General features: G+C 47.9%; 12 non-coding genes and 1 pseudogene across 12 annotated transcripts; all 13 read right to left on the bottom strand.

Annotated features, from left to right (window-relative positions):
• Positions 1-4,724: 4,724 nt before the first annotated feature.
• LOC141216891 (U2 spliceosomal RNA) lies at positions 4,725-4,802 on the bottom strand (annotated as a pseudogene).
• A 1,115-nt stretch (positions 4,803-5,917) lies between these two features.
• LOC141215441 (U2 spliceosomal RNA) lies at positions 5,918-6,108 on the bottom strand. Its single transcript, XR_012284507.1, has one exon. It is a non-coding gene; the product is annotated as a U2 spliceosomal RNA (small nuclear RNA).
• A 1,119-nt stretch (positions 6,109-7,227) lies between these two features.
• On the bottom strand, positions 7,228-7,418 carry LOC141215440 (U2 spliceosomal RNA). The gene has a single exon (XR_012284506.1). It is a non-coding gene; the product is annotated as a U2 spliceosomal RNA (small nuclear RNA).
• A 1,120-nt stretch (positions 7,419-8,538) lies between these two features.
• Positions 8,539-8,730, bottom strand: LOC141216531 (U2 spliceosomal RNA). The gene has a single exon (XR_012285560.1). It is a non-coding gene; the product is annotated as a U2 spliceosomal RNA (small nuclear RNA).
• A 1,120-nt stretch (positions 8,731-9,850) lies between these two features.
• On the bottom strand, positions 9,851-10,041 carry LOC141217261 (U2 spliceosomal RNA). Its single transcript, XR_012286129.1, has one exon. It is a non-coding gene; the product is annotated as a U2 spliceosomal RNA (small nuclear RNA).
• Positions 10,042-11,160: 1,119 nt separating this feature from the next.
• Positions 11,161-11,351, bottom strand: LOC141215439 (U2 spliceosomal RNA). Its single transcript, XR_012284505.1, has one exon. It is a non-coding gene; the product is annotated as a U2 spliceosomal RNA (small nuclear RNA).
• A 1,121-nt stretch (positions 11,352-12,472) lies between these two features.
• Positions 12,473-12,663, bottom strand: LOC141216527 (U2 spliceosomal RNA). The gene has a single exon (XR_012285556.1). It is a non-coding gene; the product is annotated as a U2 spliceosomal RNA (small nuclear RNA).
• A 1,120-nt stretch (positions 12,664-13,783) lies between these two features.
• Positions 13,784-13,974, bottom strand: LOC141215438 (U2 spliceosomal RNA). Its single transcript, XR_012284504.1, has one exon. It is a non-coding gene; the product is annotated as a U2 spliceosomal RNA (small nuclear RNA).
• A 1,120-nt stretch (positions 13,975-15,094) lies between these two features.
• Positions 15,095-15,285, bottom strand: LOC141217250 (U2 spliceosomal RNA). Its single transcript, XR_012286118.1, has one exon. It is a non-coding gene; the product is annotated as a U2 spliceosomal RNA (small nuclear RNA).
• Positions 15,286-16,405: 1,120 nt separating this feature from the next.
• On the bottom strand, positions 16,406-16,596 carry LOC141216526 (U2 spliceosomal RNA). Its single transcript, XR_012285555.1, has one exon. It is a non-coding gene; the product is annotated as a U2 spliceosomal RNA (small nuclear RNA).
• Positions 16,597-17,716: 1,120 nt separating this feature from the next.
• LOC141215437 (U2 spliceosomal RNA) lies at positions 17,717-17,907 on the bottom strand. The gene has a single exon (XR_012284503.1). It is a non-coding gene; the product is annotated as a U2 spliceosomal RNA (small nuclear RNA).
• Positions 17,908-19,023: 1,116 nt separating this feature from the next.
• On the bottom strand, positions 19,024-19,214 carry LOC141215435 (U2 spliceosomal RNA). The gene has a single exon (XR_012284501.1). It is a non-coding gene; the product is annotated as a U2 spliceosomal RNA (small nuclear RNA).
• A 1,122-nt stretch (positions 19,215-20,336) lies between these two features.
• Positions 20,337-20,527, bottom strand: LOC141215434 (U2 spliceosomal RNA). Its single transcript, XR_012284500.1, has one exon. It is a non-coding gene; the product is annotated as a U2 spliceosomal RNA (small nuclear RNA).
• Positions 20,528-20,709: the final 182 nt, after the last annotated feature.

Genomic DNA, 20,709 nt, shown 5'->3' with positions numbered 1-20,709 from the left:
TCGGGCTTGAGTCCCTCCAGTTGATGTTCCCCCACAAATCGAACGACGTCTCCATAGAACCATGGCGTCGTCCAGTTGTAGGGGAAGGAGCTGTCCCACTTGTCCCAGCCGAGTCGCCTCCAAAGAGGAAGCAGGAAGAAGCGAGACATGGACCTGCCCGCGGAGCCATTCTTGACTTGCAAAGTCCGGCGGACACAATCACACACAAAAGAGGATCGCAGGAGGGTGGGGATATCTGGAACGCCCTTCCCACCCTTGCGAGGCTCCTTGTACATGACGGCCCGCCTGACTCTGTCCATCTTGGATCCCCAGACAAAGTGAAACACTGTCCTGGTAATGGCCCTGCACACAGTGACGTGTGGGGGCCAGGCCTGCGCCGTGTACTGCAAGACGGGCAGGACCTCATTACGCAGGACGAGTGCCTTACCCTCACAAGTGAGGTGTCTGAGGCTCCAGAGTCCGATCCGTTGCTTCACCTTGGCCAAGCGTTCTTGCCAGGACTTGAGGGCCGCTCCTTCCTTCCCGAACCAGACTCCCAGCACCTTGAGGAAATCCGGTTGAATGTTGAAGGGGAAGGGGGCGGAGGAGGCCGGCTGCCAATCCCCGAAGAGCATGGCTTCCGACTTCCTGCAGTTGACTTTGGCCCCTGAAGCCCGGCCGAACCTCTCACACGTCTGGACGAGGGCGTCGACTGAACCACGATCAGCGCAGAAGACGGTGACGTCGTCCATGTAGAGCGAGCACTTGACCTCGTGTCGTCCCGGACCCGGTGCGGTGATCCCTCTGATCTCTCCATTCTGCCGGATAGCCTCTGCGAAGAGTTCTATAACACAAACAAAAAGAAGAGGTGATAGAGGGCAGCCTTGTCTGACCCCAGAGAGGACAGGGAAGGGGTCAGTCTTCCAGCCTTTCACCAACACCGAGCTGTGGATATCAAAATACATCAAACGGACATACGAACAAAACATGTTACCCAAACCTAACCGGTGCAGAGCTCGGCCCATGAACTCGTGGGAAACCCGGTCGAAGGCCTTCTCCTGATCCAAGGAGACCAGGGCCGCGTGTGCGCGGCGGACCTTGATGTACTCGACCGTGTCCCGCACGAGAGCGAGGCTGTCTGCGATGCGACGTCCAGGGATGCCGCAGGTCTGGTCCGGGTGGATGATCCGTCCGATGACCGTCTTAAGTCGTGTCGCCATCGTCTTGGCCAGGATCTTGTAGTCCACGTTGAGCAGAGTGATGGGACGCCAATTCCTCAGGTCGCAACTCTCTCCCTTCCGCTTGTACAGGATCGTGACCATTCCTTCCCTCAAAGATGGAGGCATTCTACCCTCCACCACCATCTCCTCGTACAGGTCCAACAGGTCCGGACAGATGAGGTCTCCCAGCGCTACATAGAGCTCCGCTGGAAGACCATCACTGCCCGGGGTCCTGCCGGTCCTAAAGGATTTAGCGGCAGAGAGCAATTCGCCCACCATCAGAGGTTTGTCCAAGGCTGCCGTGCCTGCAGGATCAAGATGGTTAGTGATACCTGACAGGAAGTTATCAGCAGCGTCGGGGTCGGTAGTCTTGTGGGAGTAGAGTTCGCTGTAGAAGTCGCTGACGACCCTCATCACGTCCTCCTTCCCACGTCGCATGTTTCCGCTCTCGTCTCGCAGCTCGTTCAGGGGCGTGTGACCGGCATGAAGTTTCCTGAAAAAGAATGAGTTACATTTCTCACCCTTCTCCAGATTCTCCACTTTGGAACGGAAGACGATTCGCTTGGACTCCTCCTCAAAGTGCCTTTTCAGGCTCTTCTTGGTCTCCTCCAGCTCCTCCCTCACGTCCCAGCCACAGTGAAGAAGGTCCTGCAGCGACCGCAGCTCGCGCTGCAGCCCTCTGAAGTCCCTCCTCTTCTCACACGCCTGTTGTCGACCCTTGGCCTGAAAGAAACAGCGAAACTCAAGTTTAACATATTCCCACCAATCAGAGACTGTTTGGAAGCTACCCTTGTAGGACTGCCACATTGCGTAGGCTGCTCTCAGCTCCTCCACGACTTCATCCTGAGCCAGCAGAGCACAATTCAGCTTCCAGGAGCCGGGGCCGGACGGAAAACCGTCGCCGAGGACACCTTGTAAGTGAATGGCTCTGTGGTCGGAGAAGAAGCAGGGGACCATCGAGTGCCTACTCTGCCTGACTGCCCGAGAGGTGAACACAAAGTCAATCCTGGAGCGGAGTGAGCCATCCGGTCGGCTCCACGAATAGTTCGTGGAGCCTCTCCCCATGGAGCCCACCACGTCCTGAAGAGAGGCCTCGGTTACCATCTCGATGAGCAGCTTGGACGTGATGTCCAACTTGGCAGATGTGCCAGAACTACGACCATCCTCCTCGATGGGGCAGTTGAAATCCCCGGCCATCACTAAGGTCCTGGTGGTGGCAAGCTGAAGCCGCAGGGTCTGGAAAAGCTCCAAACGCTCATTCTTCAGTGGGGACGCATACACGTTGATGAACCTGACAGGTTCTCCCGCCCAGTTGCCATCTACAACAAGAGCCCTGCCGCAGATGAGCTCCTGGACGGACTCAAGCGTGAATGCGCCCCCCCTGATCAGAATTGCGACCCCTGCAGACTTGCAGTCACCCCCACCGGACCAGTAGGATGGACCGTGGGACCACTCCCTGGCCAGATGTTTGAAGGACCTAGAGGAGGGAAGGGAACATTCCTGCAACATATAAACATCACACAACTGGGAAGTAAGGAAGGCATAAATAGTCTGACGTCTGAACTTGTCCTTGATGCTCCTGACATTAATGGAAAATAAGTTAATATTAGCCATCATGTAGGGAAAAAAGAAAAAGTTAGCGCAGGCAATACACCTTAGTTACCACTCCGGTCGGGTGGTCCCTCGTCGGTGTTGACTGCTGGTGACGGGATCACCAGCAGGCCCTCTTCCTCCATCTGGTCAAGCAGCGCGGCCTCGATCTCGGCGACCACCAGTTCCTCCTCTTCTGGCTCGGCCACCAGGGTCTCAACCATGTGCTCCATCTCTTCTGGCTCAGGGAGGGTATCCTCCTTTTCGCCTACGAAATCCAGAATCTTCTTTTTGGAGGATTCAGTAGCAGGGCTGTCCTCCACCTTCCTCTTTCCCCGGGTTGGAACTGGGGAGACAAGAAGGGGAAAATCCTCCTCGGAATAGATAGCGGCAGGTGGAGGAAAGGTTAATTCCACCACTACCATGGTCTGAGGAGGGAGAGTGGCTGCCGGGGCAGGGGAAAGGACACCTGCTGAGGAGTAGGGGAAGGAGGAAGAGGAAGTGGAATCCTCAGCAGGGGTGGCCGGGGTGGGGGGGGATTGGACGGGGGTGGCAGGGGGAGGGATCGAGAGAGGGGTGACAGAACTCTTACCCTCCTTTGACTTTTTCTTCTGCTTCGGAGCTGCTGGGACCGTCGCTGGGGCTTTGGCCACCGACTCCTTGACCGCTTTGGCCTTGGTCGTCTCGGCCTTGGCCGCTGGGGCCTTGGTCGTCGCGTCCTTGACCTTCACAGGCCTGGTCGTCGGGGCCTTGTCCTCCGGAGCTGGGGTCGTCGCAACCACCGATGCCCAGGATCTCTCACGCTTGGGGCAATCCTTGTACAGATGAGCCGCCAGCCCACACAGGTTGCAGGACGTCTTCTTCGGGCAGTCCTTCGAGCTGTGTCCCGTCACTCGACAAATCCTGCAGGCATCCTCCTTGCAGTCCTTCATCTCGTGGCCGTTCTTGCCGCATCTCCTGCAGTTCCGCGGCATGTCCGGGTAATAGATGAGGCCGTAGGAGTTGCCCAGGGAGAATGTCGGGGGCAGGTGCCGAAGTCCGTCTGAGTACGCCAGGTCCCTGTGAAGTCTAACAGTCACCGACCACTTACCTGTCCAGAAGCCGAGTCCATTCAGGATGTGAGAGGGTTCCTTCACAACCAAACAGAAGCGTCTCAGGAAGGTACAGATGTCTTGGCCTGGGGTGTGCGGGTTGCGCATGGAGACCGTGATCCTCCTTTCGTCCCTCTGGATAGGGCAGCTACCTGTAAAGGCAGAGAAAGAATTATCCGATCCTTTTGCGCTTACCATTTCCCAGAACCTCCTGCAGGTGTTCACAGTGGCGAAGGTGACGAAGAAGATCCCCGTCAAGAAGGTCTGGATGCTGAGGGTGTCCGACCTGGAGAAGCCTCGATCCAGCAGCATCTTCTGGCAGAACACGTCCGAGGACATGTCCGGCACCCTCCCATCCACTTCCTTCAGCTTCAGGGCCACCGTCTGCCGCATCCATGGCTCAAGGGCTGGAGCTTCATGGCGGGGCTTCTGGGGTCCCTTCTGCTGGCCAGTCGTGGAGGCAGAGTCCTTGGGGTCAGAATCGGCTCCTGGCTGGGCCCTCCTGGCTGTCCCCTGCTCCAGGCTCTTCTTTTCGGCCTTCCTCGCAGCGCTTGCCATGGCTTTCCTCCTGCAGTTACTTCTTGGAGCTGGATCTGGAGCTCTTCCCGAAATAGGTGGAGCTATGCAGATTCTTCTCCCGTCGTGTTCTGGACAAATTCCCCGAAAGGTCTTTGTCTCGATGATTTTCTTACTCAAAGATTCCACAGGACAGCCCGATTCTTCTCCGAGTCTTCGTCTTCTTCTGGATTCTTTAGAGCTTCTTCCTCCCACCGATATCCGCCTTCCTTCTCCGATGTCAGCTGCGCTCCGAAGCTCTTCTCCTTCCGAGTTCGATCGCTCTCGTCAAGTGTAGATCGTAGCTCTTGTGTTCTTAAAAGAACAGATACTACACTTGATCTTAGCCAAAAGGCCGAGAAGCGATAACCAGAATTGGTTTCCGACTACGGTGCCACCCAAGGATTCTGAAAAGTCCATTTGTGGAGATGGCCACCTGGACTCCCGTTAAGAAGACATGCTGTCAACCTCTAGATCCCTAACATGCCTGCACTTTTCGGCTTGCTGCTGCTGCAATCCACGCGTTTTAGATCTGCATAACTCCACCTCTTTTAGCACAGTACCCTCAACCCCCGGCTGTTCCCACCCGCCTCAACACCGTTGGAAGGGAGGAGAACCAATTAAGGCGGGGGGGGGGTGGAACGAGCAGCTGTCTACCCTTAGCAGGAGGGTTGCTGATTAATTACCTCTCCTGCTGCTGCTGCTGCTGGCTGTCCAGCAGCAGACTGAAGGTGGCTGCTGCTGTGCGCAGGTATATAAAGGCTCAGAGCCTATTATGACATGCGCAGCCAGCGTTCCATTGCCACATTCCGTCTACTGCAGGCGGGATACCTGGATGGCTGAATGTCACTGAGAAGCTCACAGAGACCGCCATAAGCAACAGTTTAAAAGAATGCCACAGACTAATCAACCAAACTTTTTGGGTTGGTTTCTCTTTTATAGTCTGCAGGCATTAAATGAAAGAAGTCAGTGTTCCAGCAGAGGGAGACAACGTTTCAGAAAAGGCATTGTAGCAAACCAAAAAAGAAATTTTAAGCGCAGCAGAGTAACCAGCTCACATACCTGTTAGCTCAGGTGAGTTTAAAAGGCTGCTGTTGATAACAAGGGCATTTGCTAAATAGATGGTGTGTGTGCAACAATATACTGAAAGGTCAATTATATTGTGCAGCTTATCTCACCACCTGTAGTTATTTAGGTGAAAGCTCCAAAATGCTTGCCTAATATGTCTGTTTATCCAAAAGGAAGTAAAAAGGGAGAGCTAGAAAGATAGCATTGCATCACATTACATGGCAATGCAATGCACAGTTGCTGAAGTTGAACCAAAATGAGCTTGTCATCTGGCTTCTGCAACTTTTAACATGAAAAATCCAATGAGGAGAAGAAAAGCAAAGCCAAAGAGTCCATCCCAAAATCCGACAAACAAGCAAAATGAACAAAAAGCATTGAATTCAATTCTTTCTGATTTTAGAAACTGCATTAAAGAAGGGGTGCACCGGTCCTGGAGATACTGCAATACCAGGTCAATGCGTGGAGTGGACAGAGCAAGCTCTTTTTCCATCTCCCTGTTCTAAAAATCCATTTAATATATGGTCCCCAGATAGGGGACGTATCAGATATTAAACTGATAAGAACAGATACTACACTTGATCTTAGCCAAAAGGCCGAGAAGCGATAACCAGAATTGGTTTCCGACTACGGTGCCACCCAAGGATTCTGAAAAGTCCATTTGTGGAGATGGCCACCTGGACTCCCGTTAAGAAGACATGCTGTCAACCTCTAGATCCCTCACATGCCTGCACTTTTCGGCTTTGTGCTGCTGCAATCCACGCGTTTTAGATCTGCATAACTCCACCTCTTTTAGCACAGTACCCTCAACCCCCGGCTGTTCCCACCCGCCTCAACACCGTTGGAAGGGAGGAAAACCAATTAAGGCGGGGGGGGGTGGAACGAGCAGCTGTCTACCCTTAGCAGGAGGGTTGCTGATTAATTACCTCTCCTGCTGCTGCTGCTGCTGGCTGTCCAGCAGCAGACTGAAGGTGGCTGCTGCTGTGCGCAGGTATATAAAGGCTCAGAGCCTATTATGACACGCGCAGCCAGCGTTCCATTGCCACATTCCGTCTACTGCAGGCGGGATACCTGGATGGCTGAATGTCACTGAGAAGCTCACAGAGACCGCCATAAGCAACAGTTTAAAAGAATGCCACAGACTAATCAACCAAACTTTTTGGGTTGGTTTCTCTTTTATAGTCTGCAGGCATTAAATGAAAGAAGTCAGTGTTCCAGCAGAGGGAGACAACGTTTCAGAAAAGGCATTGTAGCAAACCAAAAAAGAAATTTTAAGCGCAGCAGAGTAACCAGCTCACATACCTGTTAGCTCAGGTGAGTTTAAAAGGCTGCTGTTGATAACAAGGGCATTTGCTAAATAGATGGTGTGTGTGCAACAATATACTGAAAGGTCAATTATATTGTGCAGCTTATCTCACCACCTGTAGTTATTTAGGTGAAAGCTCCAAAATGCTTGCCTAATATGTCTGTTTATCCAAAAGGAAGTATAGAGGGAGAGCTAGATAGATAGCATTGCATTACATTACATTACATGGCAATGCAATGCACAGTTGCTGAAGTTGAACCAAAATGAGCTTGTCATCTGGCTTCTGCAACTTTTAACATGAAAAATCCAATGAGGAGAAGAAAAGCAAAGCCAAAGAGTCCATCCCAAAATCCGACAAACAAGCAAAATGAACAAAAAGCATTGAATTCAATTCTTTCTGATTTTAGAAACTGCATTAAAGAAGGGGTGCACCGGTCCTGGAGATACTGCAATACCAGGTCAATGCGTGGAGTGGACAGAGCAAGCTCTTTTTCCATCTCCCTGTTCTAAAAATCCATTTAATATATGGTCCCCAGATAGGGGACGTATCAGATATTAAACTGATAAGAACAGATACTACACTTGATCTTAGCCAAAAGGCCGAGAAGCGATAACCAGAATTGGTTTCCGACTACGGTGCCACCCAAGGATTCTGAAAAGTCCATTTGTGGAGATGGCCACCTGGACTCCCGTTAAGAAGACATGCTGTCAACCTCTAGATCCCTCACATGCCTGCACTTTTCGGCTTGCTGCTGCTGCAATCCACGCGTTTTAGATCTGCATAACTCCACCTCTTTTAGCACAGTACCCTCAACCCCCGGCTGTTCCCACCCACCTCAACACCGTTGGAAGGGAGGAGAACCAATTAAGGCGGGGGGGGGGTGGAACGAGCAGCTGTAAACCCTTAGCAGGAGGGTTGCTGATTAATTACCTCTCCTGCTGCTGCTGCTGCTGGCTGTCCAGCAGCAGACTGAAGGTGGCTGCTGCTGTGCGCAGGTATATAAAGGCTCAGAGCCTATTATGACACGCGCAGCCAGCGTTCCATTGCCACATTCCGTCTACTGCAGGCGGGATACCTGGATGGCTGAATGTCACTGAGAAGCTCACAGAGACCGCCATAAGCAACAGTTTAAAAGAATGCCACAGACTAATCAACCAAACTTTTTGGGTTGGTTTCTCTTTTATAGTCTGAAGGCATTAAATGAAAGAAGTCAGTGTTCCAGCAGAGGGAGACAACGTTTCAGAAAAGGCATTGTAGCAAACCAAAAAAGAAATTTTAAGCGCAGCAGAGTAACCAGCTCACATACCTGTTAGCTCAGGTGAGTTTAAAAGGCTGCTGTTGATAACAAGGGCATTTGCTAAATAGATGGTGTGTGTGCAACAATATACTGAAAGGTCAATTATATTGTGCAGCTTATCTCACCACCTGTAGTTATTTAGGTGAAAGCTCCAAAATGCTTGCCTAATATGTCTGTTTATCCAAAAGGAAGTATAGAGGGAGAGCTAGATAGATAGCATTGCATTACATTACATTACATGGCAATGCAATGCACAGTTGCTGAAGTTGAACCAAAATGAGCTTGTCATCTGGCTTCTGCAACTTTTAACATGAAAAATCCAATGAGGAGAAGAAAAGCAAAGCCAAAGAGTCCATCCCAAAATCCGACAAACAAGCAAAATGAACAAAAAGCATTGAATTCAATTCTTTCTGATTTTAGAAACTGCATTAAAGAAGGGGTGCACCGGTCCTGGAGATACTGCAATACCAGGTCAATGCGTGGAGTGGACAGAGCAAGCTCTTTTTCCATCTCCCTGTTCTAAAAAATCCATTTAATATATGGTCCCCAGATAGGGGACGTATCAGATATTAAACTGATAAGAACAGATACTACACTTGATCTTAGCCAAAAGGCCGAGAAGCGATAACCAGAATTGGTTTCCGACTACGGTGCCACCCAAGGATTCTGAAAAGTCCATTTGTGGAGATGGCCTCCTGGACTCCCGTTAAGAAGACATGCTGTCAACCTCTAGATCCCTCACATGCCTGCACTTTTCAGCTTGCTGCTGCTGCAATCCACGCGTTTTAGATCTGCATAACTCCACCTCTTTTAGCACAGTACCCTCAACCCCCGGCTGTTCCCACCCGCCTCAACACCGTTGGAAGGGAGGAGAACCAATTAAGGCGGGGGGGGGGTGGAACGAGCAGCTGTCTACCCTTAGCAGGAGGGTTGCTGATTAATTACCTCTCCTGCTGCTGCTGCTGCTGGCTGTCCAGCAGCAGACTGAAGGTGGCTGCTGCTGTGCGCAGGTATATAAAGGCTCAGAGCCTATTATGACACGCGCAGCCAGCGTTCCATTGCCACATTCCGTCTACTGCAGGCGGGATACCTGGATGGCTGAATGTCACTGAGAAGCTCACAGAGACCGCCATAAGCAACAGTTTAAAAGAATGCCACAGACTAATCAACCAAACTTTTTGGGTTGGTTTCTCTTTTATAGTCTGCAGGCATTAAATGAAAGAAGTCAGTGTTCCAGCAGAGGGAGACAACGTTTCAGAAAAGGCATTGTAGCAAACCAAAAAAGAAATTTTAAGCGCAGCAGAGTAACCAGCTCACATACCTGTTAGCTCAGGTGAGTTTAAAAGGCTGCTGTTGATAACAAGGGCATTTGCTAAATAGATGGTGTGCGTGCAAGAATGTACTGAAAGGTCAATTATATTGTGCAGCTTATCTCACCACCTGTAGTTATTTAGGTGAAAGCTCCAAAATGCTTGCCTAATATGTCTGTTTATCCAAAAGGAAGTATAGAGGGAGAGCTAGATAGATAGCATTGCATTACATTACATTACATGGCAATGCAATGCACAGTTGCTGAAGTTGAACCAAAATGAGCTTGTCATCTGGCTTCTGCAACTTTTAACATGAAAAATCCAATGAGGAGAAGAAAAGCAAAGCCAAAGAGTCCATCCCAAAATCCGACAAACAATCAAAATGAACAAAAAGCATTGAATTCAATTCTTTCTGATTTTAGAAACTGCATTAAAGAAGGTGTGCACCGGTCCTGGAGATACTGCAATACCAGGTCAATGCGTGGAGTGGACAGAGCAAGCTCTTTTTCCATCTCCCTGTTCTAAAAATCCATTTAATATATGGTCCCCAGATTGGGGACGTATCAGATATTAAACTGATAAGAACAGATACTACACTTGATCTTAGCCAAAAGGCCGAGAAGCGATAACCAGAATTGGTTTCCGACTACGGTGCCACCCAAGGATTCTGAAAAGTCCATTTGTGGAGATGGCCACCTGGACTCCCGTTAAGAAGACATGCTGTCAACCTCTAGATCCCTCACATGCCTGCACTTTTCGGCTTGCTGCTGCTGCAATCCACGCGTTTTAGATCTGCATAACTCCACCTCTTTTAGCACAGTACCCTCAACCCCCGGCTGTTCCCACCCGCCTCAACACCGTTGGAAGGGAGGAGAACCAATTAAGGCGGGGGGGGGTGGAACGAGCAGCTGTCTACCCTTAGCAGGAGGGTTGCTGATTAATTACCTCTCCTGCTGCTGCTGCTGCTGGCTGTCCAGCAGCAGACTGAAGGTGGCTGCTGCTGTGCGCAGGTATATAAAGGCTCAGAGCCTATTATGACACGCGCAGCCAGCGTTCCATTGCCACATTCCGTCTACTGCAGGCGGGATACCTGGATGGCTGAATGTCACTGAGAAGCTCACAGAGACCGCCATAAGCAACAGTTTAAAAGAATGCCACAGACTAATCAACCAAACTTTTTGGGTTGGTTTCTCTTTAATAGTCTGCAGGCATTAAATGAAAGAAGTCAGTGTTCCAGCAGAGGGAGACAACGTTTCAGAAAAGGCATTGTAGCAAACCAAAAAAGAAATTTTAAGCGCAGCAGAGTAACCAGCTCACATACCTGTTAGCTCAGGTGAGTTTAAAAGGCTGCTGTTGATAACAAGGGCATTTGCTAAATAGATGGTGTGTGTGCAACAATATACTGAAAGGTCAATTATATTGTGCAGCTTATCTCACCACCTGTAGTTATTTAGGTGAAAGCTCCAAAATGCTTGCCTAATATGTCTGTTTATCCAAAAGGAAGTATAGAGGGAGAGCTAGATAGATAGCATTGCATTACATTACATTACATGGCAATGCAATGCACAGTTGCTGAAGTTGAACCAAAATGAGCTTGTCATCTGGCTTCTGCAACTTTTAACATGAAAAATCCAATGAGGAGAAGAAAAGCAAAGCCAAAGAGTCAATCCCAAAATCCGACAAACAAGCAAAATGAACAAAAAGCATTGAATTCAATTCTTTCTGATTTTAGAAACTGCATTAAAGAAGGGGTGCACCGGTCCTGGAGATACTGCAATACCAGGTCAATGCGTGGAGTGGACAGAGCAAGCTCTTTTTCCATCTCCCTGTTCTAAAAATCCATTTAATATATGGTCCCCAGATAGGGGACGTATCAGATATTAAACTGATAAGAACAGATACTACACTTGATCTTAGCCAAAAGGCCGAGAAGCGATAACCAGAATTGGTTTCCGACTACGGTGCCACCCAAGGATTCTGAAAAGTCCATTTGTGGAGATGGCCACCTGGACTCCCGTTAAGAAGACATGCTGTCAACCTCTAGATCCCTCACATGCCTGCACTTTTCGGCTTGCTGCTGCTGCAATCCACGCGTTTTAGATCTGCATAACTCCACCTCTTTTAGCACAGTACCCTCAACCCCCGGCTGTTCCCACCCGCCTCAACACCGTTGGAAGGGAGGAGAACCAATTAAGGCGGGGGGGGGGGTGGAACGAGCAGCTGTCTACCCTTAGCAGGAGGGTTGCTGATTAATTACCTCTCCTGCTGCTGCTGCTGCTGGCTGTCCAGCAGCAGACTGAAGGTGGCTGCTGCTGTGCGCAGGTATATAAAGGCTCAGAGCCTATTATGACACGCGCAGCCAGCGTTCCATTGCCACATTCCGTCTACTGCAGGCGGGATACCTGGATGGCTGAATGTCACTGAGAAGCTCACAGAGACCGCCATAAGCAACAGTTTAAAAGAATGCCACAGACTAATCAACCAAACTTTTTGGGTTGGTTTCTCTTTTATAGTCTGCAGGCATTAAATGAAAGAAGTCAGTGTTCCAGCAGAGGGAGACAACGTTTCAGAAAAGGCATTGTAGCAAACCAAAAAAGAAATTTTAAGCGCAGCAGAGTAACCAGCTCACATACCTGTTAGCTCAGGTGAGTTTAAAAGGCTGCTGTTGATAACAAGGGCATTTGCTAAATAGATGGTGTGTGTGCAACAATATACTGAAAGGTCAATTATATTGTGCAGCTTATCTCACCACCTGTAGTTATTTAGGTGAAAGCTCCAAAATGCTTGCCTAATATGTCTGTTTATCCAAAAGGAAGTATAGAGGGAGAGCTAGATAGATAGCATTGCATTACATTACATTACATGGCAATGCAATGCACAGTTGCTGAAGTTGAACCAAAATGAGCTTGTCATCTGGCTTCTGCAACTTTTAACATGAAAAATCCAATGAGGAGAAGAAAAGCAAAGCCAAAGAGTCCATCCCAAAATCCGACAAACAAGCAAAATGAACAAAAAGCATTGAATTCAATTCTTTCTGATTTTAGAAACTGCATTAAAGAAGGGGTGCACCGGTCCTGGAGATACTGCAATACCAGGTCAATGCGTGGAGTGGACAGAGCAAGCTCTTTTTCCATCTCCCTGTTCTAAAAATCCATTTAATATATGGTCCCCAGATAGGGGACGTATCAAATATTAAACTGATAAGAACAGATACTACACTTGATCTTAGCCAAAAGGCCGAGAAGCGATAACCAGAATTGGTTTCCGACTACGGTGCCACCCAAGGATTCTGAAAAGTCCATTTGTGGAGATGGCCACCTGGACTCCCGTTAAGAAGACATGCTGTCAACCTCTAGATCCCTCACATGCCTGCACTTTTCGGCTTGCTGCTGCTGCAATCCACGCGTTTTAGATCTGCATAACTCCACCTCTTTTAGCACAGTACCCTCAACCCCCGGCTGTTCCCACCCGCCTCAACACCGTTGGAAGGGAGGAGAACCAATTAAGGCGGGGGGGGGGTGGAACGAGCAGCTGTCTACCCTTAGCAGGAGGGTTGCTGATTAATTACCTCTCCTGCTGCTGCTGCTGCTGGCTGTCCAGCAGCAGACTGAAGGTGGCTGCTGCTGTGCGCAGGTATATAAAGGCTCAGAGCCTATTATGACACGCGCAGCCAGCGTTCCATTGCCACATTCCGTCTACTGCAGGCGGGATACCTGGATGGCTGAATGTCACTGAGAAGCTCACAGAGACCGCCATAAGCAACAGTTTAAAAGAATGCCACAGACTAATCAACCAAACTTTTTGGGTTGGTTTCTCTTTTATAGTCTGCAGGCATTAAATGAAAGAAGTCAGTGTTCCAGCAGAGGGAGACAACGTTTCAGAAAAGGCATTGTAGCAAACCAAAAAAGAAATTTTAAGCGCAGCAGAGTAACCAGCTCACATACCTGTTAGCTCAGGTGAGTTTAAAAGGCTGCTGTTGATAACAAGGGCATTTGCTAAATAGATGGTGTGTGTGCAACAATATACTGAAAGGTCAATTATATTGTGCAGCTTATCTCACCACCTGTAGTTATTTAGGTGAAAGCTCCAAAATGCTTGCCTAATATGTCTGTTTATCCAAAAGGAAGTATAGAGGGAGAGCTAGATAGATAGCATTGCATTACATTACATTACATGGCAATGCAATGCACAGTTGCTGAAGATGAACCAAAATGAGCTTGTCATCTGGCTTCTGCAACTTTTAACATGAAAAATCCAATGAGGAGAAGAAAAGCAAAGCCAAAGAGTCCATCCCAAAATCCGACAAACAAGCAAAATGAACAAAAAGCATTGAATTCAATTCTTTCTGATTTTAGAAACTGCATTAAAGAAGGGGTGCACCGGTCCTGGAGATACTGCAATACCAGGTCAATGCGTGGAGTGGACAGAGCAAGCTCTTTTTCCATCTCCCTGTTCTAAAAATCCATTTAATATATGGTCCCCAGATAGGGGACGTATCAGATATTAAACTGATAAGAACAGATACTACACTTGATCTTAGCCAAAAGGCCGAGAAGCGATAACCAGAATTGGTTTCCGACTACGGTGCCACCCAAGGATTCTGAAAAGTCCATTTGTGGAGATGGCCACCTGGACTCCCGTTAAGAAGACATGCTGTCAACCTCTAGATCCCTCACATGCCTGCACTTTTCGGCTTGCTGCTGCTGCAATCCACGCGTTTTAGATCTGCATAACTCCACCTCTTTTAGCACAGTACCCTCAACCCCCGGCTGTTCCCACCCGCCTCAACACCGTTGGAAGGGAGGAGAACCAATTAAGGCGGGGGGGGGGTGGAACGAGCAGCTGTCTACCCTTAGCAGGAGGGTTGCTGATTAATTACCTCTCCTGCTGCTGCTGCTGCTGGCTGTCCAGCAGCAGACTGAAGGTGGCTGCTGCTGTGCGCAGGTATATAAAGGCTCAGAGCCTATTATGACACGCGCAGCCAGCGTTCCATTGCCACATTCCGTCTACTGCAGGCGGGATACCTGGATGGCTGAATGTCACTGAGAAGCTCACAGAGACCGCCATAAGCAACAGTTTAAAAGAATGCCACAGACTAATCAACCAAACTTTTTGGGTTGGTTTCTCTTTTATAGTCTGCAGGCATTAAATGAAAGAAGTCAGTGTTCCAGCAGAGGGAGACAACGTTTCAGAAAAGGCATTGTAGCAAACCAAAAAAGAAATTTTAAGCGCAGCAGAGTAACCAGCTCACATACCTGTTAGCTCAGGTGAGTTTAAAAGGCTGCTGTTGATAACAAGGGCATTTGCTAAATAGATGGTGTGCGTGCAAGAATGTACTGAAAGGTCAATTATATTGTGCAGCTTATCTCACCACCTGTAGTTATTTAGGTGAAAGCTCCAAAATGCTTGCCTAATATGTCTGTTTATCCAAAAGGAAGTATAGAGGGAGAGCTAGATAGATAGCATTGCATTACATTACATTACATGGCAATGCAATGCACAGTTGCTGAAGTTGAACCAAAATGAGCTTGTCATCTGGCTTCTGCAACTTTTAACATGAAAAATCCAATGAGGAGAAGAAAAGCAAAGCCAAAGAGTCCATCCCAAAATCCGACAAACAAGCAAAATGAACAAAAAGCATTGAATTCAATTCTTTCTGATTTTAGAAACTGCATTAAAGAAGGTGTGCACCGGTCCTGGAGATACTGCAATACCAGGTCAATGCGTGGAGTGGACAGAGCAAGCTCTTTTTCCATCTCCCTGTTCTAAAAATCCATTTAATATATGGTCCCCAGATTGGGGACGTATCAGATATTAAACTGATAAGAACAGATACTACACTTGATCTTAGCCAAAAGGCCGAGAAGCGATAACCAGAATTGGTTTCCGACTACGGTGCCACCCAAGGATTCTGAAAAGTCCATTTGTGGAGATGGCCACCTGGACTCCCGTTAAGAAGACATGCTGTCAACCTCTAGATCCCTCACATGCCTGCACTTTTCGGCTTGCTGCTGCTGCAATCCACGCGTTTTAGATCTGCATAACTCCACCTCTTTTAGCACAGTACCCTCAACCCCCGGCTGTTCCCACCCGCCTCAACACCGTTGGAAGGGAGGAGAACCAATTAAGGCGGGGGGGGGGTGGAACGAGCAGCTGTCTACCCTTAGCAGGAGGGTTGCTGATTAATTACCTCTCCTGCTGCTGCTGCTGCTGGCTGTCCAGCAGCAGACTGAAGGTGGCTGCTGCTGTGCGCAGGTATATAAAGGCTCAGAGCCTATTATGACACGCGCAGCCAGCGTTCCATTGCCACATTCCGTCTACTGCAGGCGGGATACCTGGATGGCTGAATGTCACTGAGAAGCTCACAGAGACCGCCATAAGCAACAGTTTAAAAGAATGCCACAGACTAATCAACCAAACTTTTTGGGTTGGTTTCTCTTTTATAGTCTGCAGGCATTAAATGAAAGAAGTCAGTGTTCCAGCAGAGGGAGACAACGTTTCAGAAAAGGCATTGTAGCAAACCAAAAAAGAAATTTTAAGCGCAGCAGAGTAACCAGCTCACATACCTGTTAGCTCAGGTGAGTTTAAAAGGCTGCTGTTGATAACAAGGGCATTTGCTAAATAGATGGTGTGTGTGCAACAATATACTGAAAGGTCAATTATATTGTGCAGCTTATCTCACCACCTGTAGTTATTTAGGTGAAAGCTCCAAAATGCTTGCCTAATATGTCTGTTTATCCAAAAGGAAGTATAGAGGGAGAGCTAGATAGATAGCATTGCATTACATTACATTACATGGCAATGCAATGCACAGTTGCTGAAGTTGAACCAAAATGAGCTTGTCATCTGGCTTCTGCAACTTTTAACATGAAAAATCCAATGAGGAGAAGAAAAGCAAAGCCAAAGAGTCCATCCCAAAATCCGACAAACAAGCAAAATGAACAAAAAGCATTGAATTCAATTCTTTCTGATTTTAGAAACTGCATTAAAGAAGGGGTGCACCGGTCCTGGAGATACTGCAATACCAGGTCAATGCGTGGAGTGGACAGAGCAAGCTCTTTTTCCATCTCCCTGTTCTAAAAATCCATTTAATATATGGTCCCCAGATAGGGGACGTATCAAATATTAAACTGATAAGAACAGATACTACACTTGATCTTAGCCAAAAGGCCGAGAAGCGATAACCAGAATTGGTTTCCGACTACGGTGCCACCCAAGGATTCTGAAAAGTCCATTTGTGGAGATGGCCACCTGGACTCCCGTTAAGAAGACATGCTGTCAACCTCTAGATCCCTCACATGCCTGCACTTTTCGGCTTGCTGCTGCTGCAATCCACGCGTTTTAGATCTGCATAACTCCACCTCTTTTAGCACAGTACCCTCAACCCCCGGCTGTTCCCACCCGCCTCAACACCGTTGGAAGGGAGGAGAACCAATTAAGGCGGGGGGGGGGTGGAACGAGCAGCTGTCTACCCTTAGCAGGAGGGTTGCTGATTAATTACCTCTCCTGCTGCTGCTGCTGCTGGCTGTCCAGCAGCAGACTGAAGGTGGCTGCTGCTGTGCGCAGGTATATAAAGGCTCAGAGCCTATTATGACACGCGCAGCCAGCGTTCCATTGCCACATTCCGTCTACTGCAGGCGGGATACCTGGATGGCTGAATGTCACTGAGAAGCTCACAGAGACCGCCATAAGCAACAGTTTAAAAGAATGCCACAGACTAATCAACCAAACTTTTTGGGTTGGTTTCTCTTTTATAGTCTGCAGGCATTAAATGAAAGAAGTCAGTGTTCCAGCAGAGGGAGACAACGTTTCAGAAAAGGCATTGTAGCAAACCAAAAAAGAAATTTTAAGCGCAGCAGAGTAACCAGCTCACATACCTGTTAGCTCAGGTGAGTTTAAAAGGCTGCTGTTGATAACAAGGGCATTTGCTAAATAGATGGTGTGTGTGCAACAATATACTGAAAGGTCAATTATATTGTGCAGCTTATCTCACCACCTGTAGTTATTTAGGTGAAAGCTCCAAAATGCTTGCCTAATATGTCTGTTTATCCAAAAGGAAGTATAGAGGGAGAGCTAGATAGATAGCATTGCATTACATTACATTACATGGCAATGCAATGCACAGTTGCTGAAGATGAACCAAAATGAGCTTGTCATCTGGCTTCTGCAACTTTTAACATGAAAAATCCAATGAGGAGAAGAAAAGCAAAGCCAAAGAGTCCATCCCAAAATCCGACAAACAAGCAAAATGAACAAAAAGCATTGAATTCAATTCTTTCTGATTTTAGAAACTGCATTAAAGAAGGGGTGCACCGGTCCTGGAGATACTGCAATACCAGGTCAATGCGTGGAGTGGACAGAGCAAGCTCTTTTTCCATCTCCCTGTTCTAAAAATCCATTTAATATATGGTCCCCAGATAGGGGACGTATCAGATATTAAACTGATAAGAACAGATACTACACTTGATCTTAGCCAAAAGGCCGAGAAGCGATAACCAGAATTGGTTTCCGACTACGGTGCCACCCAAGGATTCTGAAAAGTCCATTTGTGGAGATGGCCACCTGGACTCCCGTTAAGAAGACATGCTGTCAACCTCTAGATCCCTCACATGCCTGCACTTTTCGGCTTGCTGCTGCTGCAATCCACGCGTTTTAGATCTGCATAACTCCACCTCTTTTAGCACAGTACCCTCAACCCCCGGCTGTTCCCACCCGCCTCAACACCGTTGGAAGGGAGGAGAACCAATTAAGGCGGGGGGGGGGGTGGAACGAGCAGCTGTCTACCCTTAGCAGGAGGGTTGCTGATTAATTACCTCTCCTGCTGCTGCTGCTGCTGGCTGTCCAGCAGCAGACTGAAGGTGGCTGCTGCTGTGCGCAGGTATATAAAGGCTCAGAGCCTATTATGACACGCGCAGCCAGCGTTCCATTGCCACATTCCGTCTACTGCAGGCGGGATACCTGGATGGCTGAATGTCACTGAGAAGCTCACAGAGACCGCCATAAGCAACAGTTTAAAAGAATGCCACAGACTAATCAACCAAACTTTTTGGGTTGGTTTCTCTTTTATAGTCTGCAGGCATTAAATGAAAGAAGTCAGTGTTCCAGCAGAGGGAGACAACGTTTCAGAAAAGGCATTGTAGCAAACCAAAAAAGAAATTTTAAGCGCAGCAGAGTAACCAGCTCACATACCTGTTAGCTCAGGTGAGTTTAAAAGGCTGCTGTTGATAACAAGGGCATTTGCTAAATAGATGGTGTGTGTGCAACAATATACTGAAAGGTCAATTATATTGTGCAGCTTATCTCACCACCTGTAGTTATTTAGGTGAAAGCTCCAAAATGCTTGCCTAATATGTCTGTTTATCCAAAAGGAAGTATAGAGGGAGAGCTAGATAGATAGCATTGCATTACATTACATGGCAATGCAATGCACAGTTGCTGAAGTTGAACCAAAATGAGCTTGTCATCTGGCTTCTGCAACTTTTAACATGAAAAATCCAATGAGGAGAAGAAAAGCAAAGCCAAAGAGTCCATCCCAAAATCCGACAAACAAGCAAAATGAACAAAAAGCATTGAATTCAATTCTTTCTGATTTTAGAAACTGCATTAAAGAAGGGGTGCACCGGTCCTGGAGATACTGCAATACCAGGTCAATGCGTGGAGTGGACAGAGCAAGCTCTTTTTCCATCTCCCTGTTCTAAAAATCCATTTAATATATGGTCCCCAGATAGGGGACGTATCAGATATTAAACTGATAAGAACAGATACTACACTTGATCTTAGCCAAAAGGCCGAGAAGCGATAACCAGAATTGGTTTCCGACTACGGTGCCACCCAAGGATTCTGAAAAGTCCATTTGTGGAGATGGCCACCTGGACTCCCGTTAAGAAGACATGCTGTCAACCTCTAGATCCCTCACATGCCTGCACTTTTCGGCTTGCTGCTGCTGCAATCCACGCGTTTTAGATCTGCATAACTCCACCTCTTTTAGCACAGTACCCTCAACCCCCGGCTGTTCCCACCCGCCTCAACACCGTTGGAAGGGAGGAGAACCAATTAAGGCGGGGGGTGGGGGTGGAACGAGCAGCTGTCTACCCTTAGCAGGAGGGTTGCTGATTAATTACCTCTCCTGCTGCTGCTGCTGCTGGCTGTCCAGCAGCAGACTGAAGGTGGCTGCTGCTGTGCGCAGGTATATAAAGGCTCAGAGCCTATTATGACACGTGCAGCCAGCGTTCCATTGCCACATTCCGTCTACTGCAGGCGGGATACCTGGATGGCTGAATGTCACTGAGAAGCTCACAGAGACCGCCATAAGCAACAGTTTAAAAGAATGCCACAGACTAATCAACCAAACTTTTTGGTTTGGTTTCTCTTTTATAGTCTGCAGGCATTAAATGAAAGAAGTCAGTGTTCCAGCAGAGGGAGACAACGTTTCAGAAAAGGCATTGTAGCAAACCAAAAAAGAAATTTTAAGCGCAGCAGAGTAACCAGCTCACATACCTGTTAGCTCAGGTGAGTTTAAAAGGCTGCTGTTGACAACAAGGGCATTTGCTAAATAGATGGTGTGTGTGCAACAATATACTGAAAGGTCAATTATATTGTGCAGCTTATCTCACCACCTGTAGTTATTTAGGTGAAAGCTCCAAAATGCTTGCCTAATATGTCTGTTTATCCAAAAGGAAGTATAGAGGGAGAGCTAGATAGATAGCATTGCATTACATTACATTACATGGCAATGCAATGCACAGTTGCTGAAGTTGAACCAAAATGAGCTTGTCATCTGGCTTCTGCAACTTTTAACATGAAAAATCCAATGAGGAGAAGAAAAGCAAAGCCAAAGAGTCCATCCCAAAATCCGACAAACAATCAAAATGAACAAAAAGCATTGAATTCAATTCTTTCTGATTTTAGAAACTGCATTAAAGAAGGGGTGCACCGGTCCTGGAGATACTGCAATACCAGGTCAATGCGTGGAGTGGACAGAGCAAGCTCTTTTTCCATCTCCCTGTTCTAAAAATCCATTTAATATATGGTCCCCAGATAGGGGACGTATCAGATATTAAACTGATAAGAACAGATACTACACTTGATCTTAGCCAAAAGGCCGAGAAGCGATAACCAGAATTGGTTTCCGACTACGGTGCCACCCAAGGATTCTGAAAAGTCCATTTGTGGAGATGGCCACCTGGACTCCCGTTAAGAAGACATGCTGTCAACCTCTAGATCCCTCACATGCCTGCACTTTTCGGCTTGCTGCTGCTGCAATCCACGCGTTTTAGATCTGCATAACTCCACCTC

This window comes from Phyllobates terribilis, unplaced genomic scaffold, assembly GCF_046119375.1.
Source record: "Phyllobates terribilis strain yellow unplaced genomic scaffold, ASM4611937v1 Scaffold_236__1_contigs__length_3049075, whole genome shotgun sequence".
NCBI lineage: Eukaryota > Metazoa > Chordata > Amphibia > Anura > Dendrobatidae > Phyllobates > Phyllobates terribilis.
This window is presented reverse-complemented; position numbering and strand designations above follow the sequence as displayed.